At 46.8% G+C, this 13,224-nt stretch overlaps 1 pseudogene; it reads left to right on the top strand.

Moving 5' to 3' along the window:
• The first annotated feature begins 6,407 nt into the window (after positions 1-6,407).
• LOC146960241 (uncharacterized) lies at positions 6,408-8,341 on the top strand (annotated as a pseudogene).
• The last annotated feature ends 4,883 nt before the right edge of the window (positions 8,342-13,224 follow it).

Below are 13,224 nucleotides of genomic sequence, written 5' to 3'. Positions count from 1 at the left end.
TTATTGTACCAGGCACTAAAACATTTTTATTTCTGCTGTAAACTTGGTCATTTATAATAAGAGTCTATGGGGACTGACTCAAGTGTTGAGTGACCATGAAGCAACTGTGCTTTTTTGTAGTTTGGCATTGGGTACATTATTTGGCTGCTTGGTTTCCATCCATGTTTGTTTGTTTTTTGTCAGCAGGATGATGTAAAAATTCCCCAAACCATTAAATCGTGTTGTGAATGCAGTTCAAGGGAAGGGAATTTACATTGATTTCTCTGGAAAATTGTTTGGATCTTGATGTGAAAAAAATGTATGGTGGTGAAATATATGACCTTGTACAATTTGGTGCAGAATCGGGTAATAATCTGCATGGTGTAAATACTGAAGGAAAAGTTTTCACCTCTTTGTTCCCTTGGGCAGTGAAAGGGAAACTATCCCCGCTACATTTCTACTTTATTAATTGCTCAGTGCTATTGCATTTACAGTATGATCTGCTAAAAGGACAAAGGATAAAGAAATACTGGCATTTGATCAGGTTATTGTTAATGTGATAGAGCTATGTTTAGACCATCAATATTTTTTAAATCTGTAGTAATCAGAGCACAGACAAAACCAAAATGTACAGTCAAATGGATTTTCCATTATGCAAAGTGTATCTTCCTTGTATAACATAAGATTTATATGACAACATCCTTGGAACATTCATTAGTCATATTATTCATTTCTCTTGGACCAACACAAGTTATTAGTGACCATTTTGTATGTTTAATTTATGTGCTTCTTCCTCTGTTCAGTCAGTAGACCAATGTGTAGCTATAGCTTATGCTGTGTTGTCTTAAACTGTTAAGATCAGAAGAGCAGCTTGGTCTTGATTGTCACAAGTTTCTAGGGGTTTAACCAAGTGTAATTAAAAGAATTTTCACTGAATTGATGTCAGTGAATGTTGCTCCAGAAATACTAATTAGAAAACAGGGGGCAGAGAGTTGGAGTTGCTTTCCCTGCAGTGGAGTTTGTTTCAGGGAGCAGGCGTCAGGAGATGTGAAGATCCCGGAGTCTAATGAGCAGATATTCACTTCTCTCTCCTCACAATGACTCCTCCAGCTGAACACAACCAGTGATAATATTTTATTTGCCTCAGAAAGCATTTTGGGATAAATTTTTCCTCTTCTCTTTTATAAAGAGTAAATCAGCTAGAAGGGTGAAATTCTACTGGGGTTAAAACCTAAAACCGGGGCTTCGTAGTGTTGCATTGGTTTGCACTTGTCGCCTCACAGCTAGACGGTTCTGTGTGGAGCTTGCATGTTCTCCCTGTGGCCTGTGTGGGTTCTCTCCAGGTGCAGCTTCCTCCCATAGCAGCCACATGCACATTAGGTTGATTGGCCCTCACCCAGTGTCAGCTGGGATTGGCTCCAGGCCGCCTGTGACTCCGCACAGACAAGCAGTATGGCTCATCATGGATGGATGGGTTGAAAAAATAACTTATGACTTGCTGGACTGAATCGTGATAGATTCTTTATAAGCAGAAACATTTTTAAAATCTCTCTGAAAACCATTATTAAACATACCTGAAATTTTTACATTGGGTAAATGTCCAGAAAGTTATATGCCGCACTTTTCAAATGTGAAGGTGTCATATTTCATTTTTTCATTAAGTTACAGAACTCCCGAAGCCCCAGTTACTGAATACTGACTGTGTGCTTTTCTCTGCTTTATAATCAGAAAAGAGATGGACATCTGACTGGAGCATTTAAGACTTGTACATTCAGGTCTTTTTGTTTCCAGCTCTCAACATTCAGAGGCAGCTGTTTGAATATGGAGCCTTTGCCTCCTCCAAGCTTATGCAAACTTTCATCGTAAATCAGACCCATTAATCTTCTTTTTTTTGGTCCTTCGTGTCAGGGCACAATTTTGGATTCGTAATGACTTTGAAACAACTCATATGATGAATTTTATACATGGGCCACAATGATTTTTCTGGAGCGAGGTGAGAGCAGGCTAATATTTATGTTGGCCCCTACAGAGTTAGCCTGATACTCTGTGGAAAACGGGAGTAATTTTCTCTGTGCGACGGCTGCTTATATGGCATACACATCAAATATATGCAATATCATTTAATGCCCTCAATCCCAGAAATAAATTATAATGTCCAGGAAACGACAAGTCATTTATAAAGGCTGTCATATTCTTAATACATACCACATTTACTCCTAATATGTTGGGTTTATGATAAATTAATGTCCCGGTGAGCAAGACAATTTTCCACCTGGTCAATAAAGTCCTATTAGACTGGCTCCGAGATAAAGAGGGAAACGGGTCACAACTAACAGCTGATAATTAAACCTAGGTTCAGAGGAAAGTGGCTCTTAAGCAGACAGTTTATGGATTGAGGAACAGAGTTTTTCAAAATGTAGAAAAAACACATAATTGTTTTGTTTTTTTGTCGTTGTTGTTGTTTTTTTACTGCATTTATTTTAATGAAACTGCCAGTAATTTAAGAGATCGTAGTTTCTCTTCTTGGCTTGTTTAGGTCTTGCGGTGCTGCTTACCACTGTGGTTTCTGGCTCTCTCTGTTCACTTCAATTAAAAGTTTAAGTGTTGTCCTCTCATTACAGAGCTTACATGTTACTATTATTTGTTATTCATCTGACCATTTATAACCAATTCACTTAACACAACACAAAGTTTCTCCTTTTTTGGAGCTAACAAATTACACCCATGGGACTTAAAATATGTCATAAAAAGCTGCTGTCAAAGATCATTCTTCTATTCTTAGATTTGATTTATACCCTTCAAACATAACTTCCATACATATATACTCTCCCTGTAGGATCAAACCAGCTTACACTGAAAAAATGTTGGATATGCCTAATGCCGGATGATACATTTGATTAAATGTCCACAATTATTACCTTTTTCACCCTCACTCGTCACACCAGTATATGCATAATAGCACATTTCCCAAACTGCCATGCTAAATTGCTGAAATTCAAATGATCACGTGCCCTGGCCTGAAGCGATGCTGACTGTCAGTGGCTCAGTTCCAGACAGGTGATGTGAGAAGAGCAGGTTACTTCTCCGACAAGCTGCTGCTGTGTGTTGGATTCAAGGCCACCATGCAGCGTATAAACACAGTGTAAGGGCATTCACATCCCTGCTGGGGAGGCAGAGAGGGAGAAAAATCATATTCCCTTCACCAGGCATGGCCTTGAATAGCAATGAAGGTGGCACAGAGACATGACGTGACAGACCGCTAATCAACACCCACACACGCATATGCACAGGCACACACGTATACATGCACACCTCCTCCTTCCGTCTCCTCAATATACCTAATCACCCTCCCTCAAACAGTCTGGTCTGCTTTGAGTGTCGTCCCTCTGATGTCCCTCCTCTGCTCAGATTCCAGCACAGAGGTTGGGAGGTGACTTACTGTATGAAGGATTATCAAAGTGAAAATGACTCCATTCATCTCAATCACGTCAAACCTTACAGTGCTATTATACCAGAGGGGAACATCGTTTTGATCCCCCAGCCAAAGTCTCCCCCTCACTGTGCGGCAGAGCTATGTTTTCATCATGACCTCTAGCCTAGATGAGGTTAGTGCTAACTACTGTAACTGGTAGGAACTTTGACATTGCCATTCCTTTAAGGAGTCATCACCCGGAAATCACATTGTTCCTTGTTAAAACATGTATACTGGTGTTGGACCTAAGTGGAAACTTGTTTGAAAATCTGGAGTTTGAAAGTGGCTGAGTTTTTTCATTTGGGCTCTTTGTTTAAGCCAGAGTAGCTCATGAGGCTGCACACCGCAAAATTACGAGTTCTTTTTCTAACTTCGTTCGGTGTTTCACTATGGGAATCGCCTTGGCATGACCAACTCTACGGAAGCTCCAATGACACAACGTCTGTCTGTGACAGACAGGTCGAGCTGTGCTGGGGCCCCGCCCCCTCACACTACCACAGCCGACCTGCCCCTACCAACTCATTCTCGCTTTCTTCCCGTGAGGAACGGAACGAAGCTCCCTCAGCTAATCTAGCCGAGCTAGCCTGGATACCCGCTTAACTGTTCTCAGACGACCCGTTAAGGGACTCACGTCGCCGAACGCGGCTCCGGGTTCGGTTTGGATTGGCCGAGTAAGTATTACGGTCTTGTGAGCAGTGTCCGCGTCGCGGCGAGCTGCTTGCTTGGCTACCCAGCATTAAGTTACCGGAGTAGCCGACTGTGTTTATTTAGCATTGGGCTAACGCGTCAAGGCGAGCCGCTACCTGGCTACACCGTGTTAGCTCACTGGTGTAGCCGGCTACAGTGCAGCTTAATACCCGCTGACTAACGTGTTACGGCGAGTCAACCGGGTTTTCGCTAGCACCGTTTTGTAAGCTAACTGAGTACCGGGAGCTCTGCTAACGTGTTACGACGAGCAAAACTTCACGGTACGCAGCTAGCTTGGGCTAAACCCCCAGGTGGTAACACCGACGGGCTACCGCGTTACGGCGCGCCTTACGGCTGTATACTCACCTACATCTCCCTTTCCAGACGCCATGTCTTCGGCCGCGGCCCCCGCCAAGGGTCCGAGCCGAAGGGGAAAGAGGCTGCATCCCGTCTGTGCCCCGCGTCGTGCGGAGCGTCCATCTCGGGCCGGGACCCTCATCGCATGTGCATCGCGTGCATGGGCGCTAAACACGCTCAAGCATCGCTGGCTGATCCCCAGTCGTGTCCCCACTGTGCGTCAATGCCAGAAAAGGCACTGGAAAGAAGGCTGAGAGTGGCAGTGGCTAGCAACCAGGACCCATGCCTGGCAGGAGCCACCCCACAGACAGCAACCATCACACATCAGCCACCAGCTAAGGGCTGGGTAGACATGATGGATGATGAGGCCACAGACATGCCTCCCTTATTCGAGGACCTCCTCGAAGGGGAGCCTGACTGTGAGGACGCAGAGGGCGATGCCAACTCTGACCTCCTCAATATGGACGAAATGGAGGAAGAGGAGGAGGATTCCACCTTTCCTGCCCAGCAGTCCAGACCCCCCAGCGCATCAGATACTGCTCCAGTGGACAGTAGTCTGTATGAGGTCTGCAAACGGGCTGCAGCAAAGCTAGGGGTACAGTGGCCAGCAGCCCAAGATGCCCAGGGAGCAGAGAGAGATTTGTATGATGGCAAAAGGCTCCCACCAGCCCATCCACCATCAAAGCAACTCCTGCCACCAGTACCAGCCTGCATCAGGGAAATGAACTGGTCCAGCCCATTTAGGAGTAAGCTTCCAACCAAGGGCTACTCTATGCTGGAGATCCACGGCATGGGGGAACTGGGGTTGGCCGAGCCCCCAGTAGTGGAGCCTTCGGTGGCTTTTCACCTCCACCCCAACCAACGCTCTCTCTCAGCCTCCTCTACCACTTCCCTGCCCAGCAAAGCGGAGCGTCTCACCGCCTCCGTTTTCCAGAGGATGTACAAGTATGCAGCACAGTCAGTATGCTCCCTCAACGCAAGCACACTGCTGTCTGCATACCAGGCAGAGATCCTGGAAGAGATGGGTCAACAACTGGACTCAGGGGCACCTAACCCGGCCCTCTGGGACGAAATTTGTGTTGTCAACGACCTCATCCTACGCTCCTCACGAGGCGCGGTGCAAGGCTGCGGTCGAGTGATGGGGCTGGCAGTCTCAGGTGAGAGAGCCTTGTGGCTGAATCTCTCAGGCCTGAGCGACGCTCAGAAGGCAGAGGTCATGGACGCGCCATATGACCCCACCAAAGGTCTTTTCGGTCCAGCGCTGGAAAAGATGAGGGAGACCAGCACCCTCAGGAAACAGGAAGGTGAAGCCTTTGATCTCTGTCTTCCACGGAAACCCACCCCTCGTCCCCCTCAGGGTCCAAGGACTAGCTTTGCTGCTGCGGCTGCAGCAGTAAGGGGGAGACAGTGGGGGGGCAGACCACAGAGGCAGGCAGCTGGTCAGCAAACCAACCAGCAGCCTCAACAGCAACCTCAGCAGAACCAAAAGCCATGGGGCAAACACTCCTTCGCTGCAGTGGCAGCAAGAGGCCGTCCCCAACACCCCAGGGGTGCGAAGAGGAAGCAGGCGCCCTGACAACCCCAGCTTCTCCCTCCCCCCTCCCATCAAGAAAAGAAGGGAGTCAGGGGTGAGTCAAATCCCCGCAGTTCAAGAGACTCTGGCAGTTTTGTGTGGTCCAGAGGTCTCTCTGTCTCTCTCCCCTCATGTTCAGGAGGAGGAGAGTTGGGGACAGAAGGTAACACAGTGTCACCAAGCACTTTCACCTTGTTTAACAAAAATAAAACTCACACCCTCGCAGCCAGGCTCAGAGCCAAGGGCGAGTTGTCTTCCCCAAAACATAAAGAAAAACAAAATAAAGACAAAACACTGCCATGCCCCCTCAATTCCCACAGGGGAGCTCACGCTCCTCTGATGGGAGACAGATCCCGCCAGTCGCGGCGGGTGACGTCACCACAGTGCGACAACATAAGCACGTTACCTGCACGGGCGGCAAATTGGCGCGCATGCGCAGTTCATCCATGGGTTTTGTCAACTGTTTCTCAGGGTTACAGACTACAATTCGCTATGAAACCACCCAGATTCAACGGTGTGGTGGCTTCAGTAGCCAAAGGGGATGCAGCTCGAGTTTTACAGGACGAAATAGCGTCGCTATTAAACAAACAAGCGATCAGAGCAGTCCCGAGCGAGGAAACTCAACAGGGTTTTTACTCCCGTTACTTCCTCATTCCCAAGAAGGGAAGCTCGTCCCTTCGTCCCATTCTAGATCTCCGTGTGTTAAACAGACACCTACGAAAATACACATTCAGAATGTTGACACACAAAGTGCTCATTCAGTCAATCCGTCGGGGCGATTGGTTTGTCACGATCGACCTCAAGGACGCATATTTTCATATCGCCATTTATCCCGCGCACAGGAAGTTTCTCAGGTTTGCATTTCAGGGCAAAGCCTACGAGTATCAAGCGATTCCCTTCGGGCTGTCACTAGCTCCCAGGGTGTTCAGCAAATGTGTGGAAGCAGCACTGTCTCCGTTACGGAGCAGCGGTATCAGAATATTTTCATACATAGACGATTATCTGATATGCTCTCCATCGCGGGAACAAGCGGCCTGAGATGCCGCCGCGGTGATAAAACATCTCGGGGATCTTGGGTTCAATATAAACTGGGCGAAGAGCCGAGTGGAGCCCACACAGTGCACAGAATACCTGGGTCTCAACATAAACTCTCTCTCTTTTCGCGTCACGCTATCAGAGGGGAGATTAATGTCCCTAACACAGTGTCTCTCTCTATTCAGGCTGGGGCAAGCCGTGTCATTCAGACTGTGCCTACGCCTGCTCGGCCTCATGGCGTCAGTGATTTCTGTGGTACATCTGGGGTTACTGATGATGAGGGATTTTCAGCGTTGGGTCGCGGCACTCCGCCTATGCCCACGCCGTCATCTCAGCCGCAGGTTGAAAATAACACCGGCATGTGTGGCGGCTCTCCGACCGTGGAGGGACACAGCAGCCCTCGCGGCGGGGATGCCGCTGGGCGCGGTGGCGTCCAGGGTAACCATGACAACGGACGCGTCCCTGTCAGGATGGGGAGCGACCATGTTGGGCAGGACAGTGAATGGGATATGAGACAGAGCCCGGCTCTGTCTCATATAAATGTTCTGGAGCTTTGGGCAGTGTTTCTAGCATTGAAACATTTCCAGCAATTTCTTCAGGGTCAGCATGTCCTAGTGAAGACAGACAATTCCACTGTAGTGGCATACATAAACCGCCAGGGCGGCACTCGGTCACTGCAGCTGCACAGCTTAGCTCGGAAAGTAATCTTGTGGAGCAGTACCCGGCTCCTGTCTCTTCGAGCAACACATGTACCGGGCGTTTTGAACAGAGGAGCGGATCTCCTGTCCCGGGGGAATCCTCTGTACGGAGAGTGGAAGCTCCACCCGCAGGTGGTGGAGCAGATTTGGTTCAGATACGGCCAAGCAGCCGTAGATCTGTTCGCCTCGCAAGAAAACGCGCAATGTCCACTGTTTTTCTCCCTGTCGGACGCAAATGCACCTCTGGGTGTGGATGCACTGGCACACCCGTGGCCAGACGTGCTGCTTTACGCGTTTCCACCGCTCAGTCTGATCTCCCCGACTCTAATCAGAGTGAGAGAACAGGGCCTGCAATTAATCATGATAGCACCACGATGGCCGTCCAAACATTGGATGGCAGAAATAATACAGCTGCTAGGGGGCGAGCCGTGGCCGCTCCCCATACGCAGGGATCTTCTGTCCCAGGCGGGCGGGGAAATCTACCACCCGCACCCAGACCGCATGGCACTCTGGGCTTGGCCCGTGAGAGGTGGAACCTGAGCGCTGCAGGCCTGCCAGCGCAGGTCATTGACACCATTCAGAACGCAAGAGCCTCCTCTACTCGCTCTCTTTACAGTGGTAAATGGCGTGTTTTTGAGGAGTGGTGTGACTTGAAACATATCATCCCTTTTCAGTGTTCAGTGGTGGACCTGCTGTGTTTCCTGCAGGATTTGGTGGAAAAAGGAAAGGCTTTTTCCACTGTCAAGGTGTATTTGGCTGCCATTTCGGCTTGTCATGTGGGCTTTGGAGACAAGCCTGTAGGGCAACATCCCTTAGTCTGTCGTTTCATGAAAGGTGCACGACGCAAACTCCCAGTTTCCAGACCCCTGGTTCCCCTGTGGGAGCTGTCAGTGGTGCTGGATGCCCTCTCTCTCCACCCATTTGAACCTATGGAGGTGGCAGAGATGAAGTTTGTTTCACTGAAGACAGCTTTGCTCTTAGCTTTAACTACAGCAAAGAGAGTGAGTGACCTACAGGCGTTATCCATACGGCCTTCCTGTTTACAGTTTGCACCAGGGCTCTCTAAGGTCTGTTTGAGGCCCAACCCAGCCTTCGTGCCTAAGGTGGTTGAGTCAGGTTACAGGTGTCCCACAGTGGAGCTGTTGGCTTTCCACCCACCTCCATTCTCCTCAGCGGAGGAGAAAAAGCTTAACACATTATGCCCCGTCAGGGCGCTCCATGTGTATATGAGTAGGACAGCAGGTTTCAGGAGAGATGACCAGCTGTTTGTGTCCTGGGCCACTCCCCATAAGGGAAAGCCTTTGTCCCGCCAGAGGTTGTCCCACTGGATCGTGGAAGCCATATCTCTGGCCTATGGGTGCAGGGGTTTGCAGCCCCCCCAGGGTTTGAGGGCTCATTCCACTAGAGGCATGGCCACATCATGGGCCCTGTTTAGGGGAGTCTCAGTACAGGACATTTGTGCGGCGGCGAGCTGGGCTACGCCCCACACTTTCATAAGGTTTTACAGGCTGGATGTCTCAGGGCCATCGGTAGCACAGGCGGTGCTAGAGGCAAACAGACCGGGGTCTTAGCAGCCACTGCCGGGCTTTAACATGATTAGAGCTTCGGGAGAGTAAATGCTATTCGGGAGTGGGCTATATCTCCCATAGTGAAACACCGAACGAAGTTAGAAAAAGAACGTAGGGTTACTTAACGTAATCCCTGGTTCTTTGATAACAGAGTGAGGTGTTTCACCATCACGTCCCTACTCGCATAGGCACGGAAAGAAACCGGTCTAGAATGAGTTGGTAGGGGCAGGTCGGCTGTGGTAGTGTGAGGGGGCGGGGCCCCAGCACAGCTCGACCTGTCTGTCACAGACAGACGTTGTGTCATTGGAGCTTCCGTAGAGTTGGTCATGCCAAGGCGATTCCCATAGTGAAACACCTCACTCTGTTATCAAAGAACCAGGGATTACGTTAAGTAACCCTACGATTTTGACTCTGCTCCTGTGTTGACGTCACCATAGGAGTCTGCTTTCATAAACACACCTCTCTTCTAAAAAAAAAAAAACCCACCTCTCTTCCACCACCCCGACTTCTGCGGCGCCGCCATTGTTGTTTTATTTCCCACTGTAGCGCTGTTATTTCATCACTTTATTAAGTTTTAATATTTTTTCATGCGAGAAAGTAAGGGTTTAGATCCCCAATGTGCGGTTAGTTTATCCAAATGACAGCTGTTTAGAAATTTGCTCCGACGTTGGGAGAAGTGAAGCACCAGCCAGCTCCAGCGAGCACCAGAGGAGCGGCTCCTCAGCAACCCGCCTGCAGCGCTCGTTAACCGGTCAAACTACGTTGTCATGCCCGGGGAGGAAATGATCGTTTTAACTTACCCGCAGGTTTGTAGAGGTTTACCGCCGACTGGTTAAATTCTTTATAGGAGATAAATGTTGGTCTCATTGATGAAATCTTACAATTGTGGCAGTCGTATTAGTTTGTTTGAATGAAAAGTGAAGCTTCACACAGAGCAGCAGCTCTGCCCCGGGGCTCTGTAGCCTATGTACAGAAATCACCAGATTTGCATCAATGTATACATGTTTTACAATGAACGATTACATTTTGTTTTATTTTATTCAGTTATATAACATGGTTACAGCACACGACAGAGAGCAGCATGGTATGCGGTTTCCAATGCAGCAACGCCTGCATGTACTGTAGCCTACTGGGCCAGCCACCCACCATTCCGGCTCTGTCTTTCCGGCGTCCAATCAATGCGCGCCTCATTACATATTAATACAATGAACATCCGGACCAGTCAAAAACCAGTCACTATGAAATAATAACATAACATTATGAGACAGAGTTGTTTTCGAGGAAAATGTAAAGCTGGAACTACATTCCAGACACGGCTGCTGAGCAAAGTGACTTCAACGCAAGTAGTTCAGAATATTTGCTTCAGGTGTTGTAATTTTACATAATTATACGTTATTGTTTCATAGCGTGGTGAATGTGCAGGTCACAACTTGTACACAAGAGTGTTTTGGAGGTGTTGGATTGTGTATTTTTTGAGTTTGATGAGGCAAAGGTACCATGCGCCTCCATAGCGTTAGCTGAACAACTCACGTCTCTGTCCCGCCGATCTAAAATAGCTTGCACCGACAATTAAAGGTAATGGACCTACCCCTAAGACTAGGGGTTATGGCATAAGGGGAATTTGCCAAAATGTTGAACTATCACTTTAAAATCTAGTTGTTGTCCCCTTTTATTATTTTAGGGTTAGGGTTTTACTACATTTTACTCCAGGTTTAGCTTCATTTTTACTTGCATCATAACCATTTCTGGCAACAGGTTTGTTGAACAGTGCCTGCCAGCTTTCATTACATTGGCATTACTGGGTGATTAAAATTCAGGTAAAGTTTTGAAGGTAGAAATCAATGGTACATCTGCGATGAATCTCCCACAGTGGTTGTCAGATTTTCTCCCCACCTGTCATCTAAATTACTTAATTGCTCAAGGCCGCATCTGAGTCATAATAGTTTGTTTTTTTTGCTGCTGAATCTAAAGCACATTTACTTCAGTGCATATTCATTTTCAACACACACACATATAAATTGTGCAGAACAGATATCGCAGCCTTTCCAAAAAGAGTTGAATGGAGGGAAATTGGACTAGTTGACACTTTAAGAGGGTCCACATAATAAGTCAAGTGAAGTAGAAAGAATCTAGACTTACTGAATACAGTATGTATGAAAAAAAACTACAACTGCAGCCATTTGCATTTGATTTACCTTGTTACCTCGTAAACAAAAACTACACTTAAACAATGCATTTCAACTTCTGTTATACAGCATACGGTTGTAAGTGGGATATTACTACTGTATATTGCGGGCAGGAGACAAAGTAAAAGGACAAACCAAAATTACTGGAGGATGAGGACAAGAGGATGGATGTGAATCATATCTTGCTGAACCCCTAGCTGAACACCTATGGGATATTTAGGACGAACATTTTTGACAGTTCTCTCCATCACCATCATCAAAACACCAGCGGAGAGAATATGTTTTAGTTGAATTGTGTCCATCCCTTCACTGTGGAATCAACGCCAAGGAGCACTGAAGCTGTCCTGGATGCACAAGGTGACCCAGCAACTTATTGAGACACTTAATGTTTGTTTTGTCACCTAAAATATGCCAATGCATGCAGTGTATTTAATAATAGGGTCTAGCCTCTCACAAACCAGGGCTCGTCACAGTTGAAAACAGACAGGTTTCCCCTTTGGGTACAGAAGTACCTGTATTTGTGAATTAATTAGACACAAATAATACCCAGGGGGCAAAACAAAAAAACGGACACGGAGCGTTGTAAAAGGTTTGACACCAGAAATTATATCTAGGAACTTCAAGGATTAAAACCTGGGTGGACAACCCGGTCAACTAGCTGCTGGAAAGCTACAGGGGGCTAAAACCCCTTTCTGGGGTCATTTTGCTGGCGAAATGATGTAAATGCAAATATTTAGGTACTACATTGGCATAAATAGTCATACAACTATAAAATTTGGCAGAGAGTATCTTGACACATAGGGGGAGGCAGGAAAAAAAGATTCTGGGGTTTGTTGCAACTCGATTTTAAGATATCACCCTCAACATCCCAAAAAAGACCAAAAAAAGTACTGTTCGCCTGACAAATTCTCATGAAAATGATTATTTTTCAGCACTTTATGCAGAATATCTATGCTTAACATATATATAGAAAATTTCCTTAATTCATAAGCTTCCATTTGAGTCCAAGATAGCCTTTCTATCTCCAAAGCCCCACTTGCTGTGGCCAACGGTCTTCTCTATCTATCTGTTCACTTTGGGGAGACTAGAAATAGAATGGTTTCTGATCATGCCAGTTAACATGTAGTTTTTCACAATAGGTGTTGCATTGTTTGGAGGCAGCCTGTAGCTTTCCAGTAGCTAGTAGAAAGGCTATCTTGGACTCAAATGGAAGCTTATGAATTAAGGAAATTTTCTATATATATGTTAAGCATAGATATTCTCCATAAAGTGCTGAAAAATAATAATTTTCATGAGAATTTGTCAGGCGAACAGTACTTTTTTTGGTCTTTTTTGGGATGTTGGGGGTGATATCTTAAAATTGAGTTGCAACAAACCCCAGAATCTTTTTTCATGCCTCCCCCTATGTGTCAAGATACTCTCTGCCAAATTTCATAGTTGTATGACTATTTATGCCATTGTAGTACCTAAATATTTGCATTTACATCATTTCACCAGCAAAATGACCCCAGAAAGGGGTTTTAGCCCCCTGTAGCTTTCCAGCAGCTAGTTGACCGGGTTGTCCACCCAGGTTTTAATCCTTGAAGTTCCTAGATATCATTTCTGGTGTCAAACCTTTTACAACGCTCCGTGTCCGTTTTTCAAAAAACTGGGATTTTGCCCCAGGGTA

The sequence above is a fragment of the Trachurus japonicus genome, unplaced genomic scaffold (genome assembly GCF_045865225.1).
Source record: "Trachurus japonicus isolate A0001 unplaced genomic scaffold, Traja_1.0 AP030540.1".
In the NCBI taxonomy this organism is placed as follows: Eukaryota; Metazoa; Chordata; class Actinopteri; order Carangiformes; family Carangidae; genus Trachurus; species Trachurus japonicus.
Note: the sequence above shows the minus strand (reverse complement) of the source record. Positions and strands in the feature narration are given on the sequence as shown.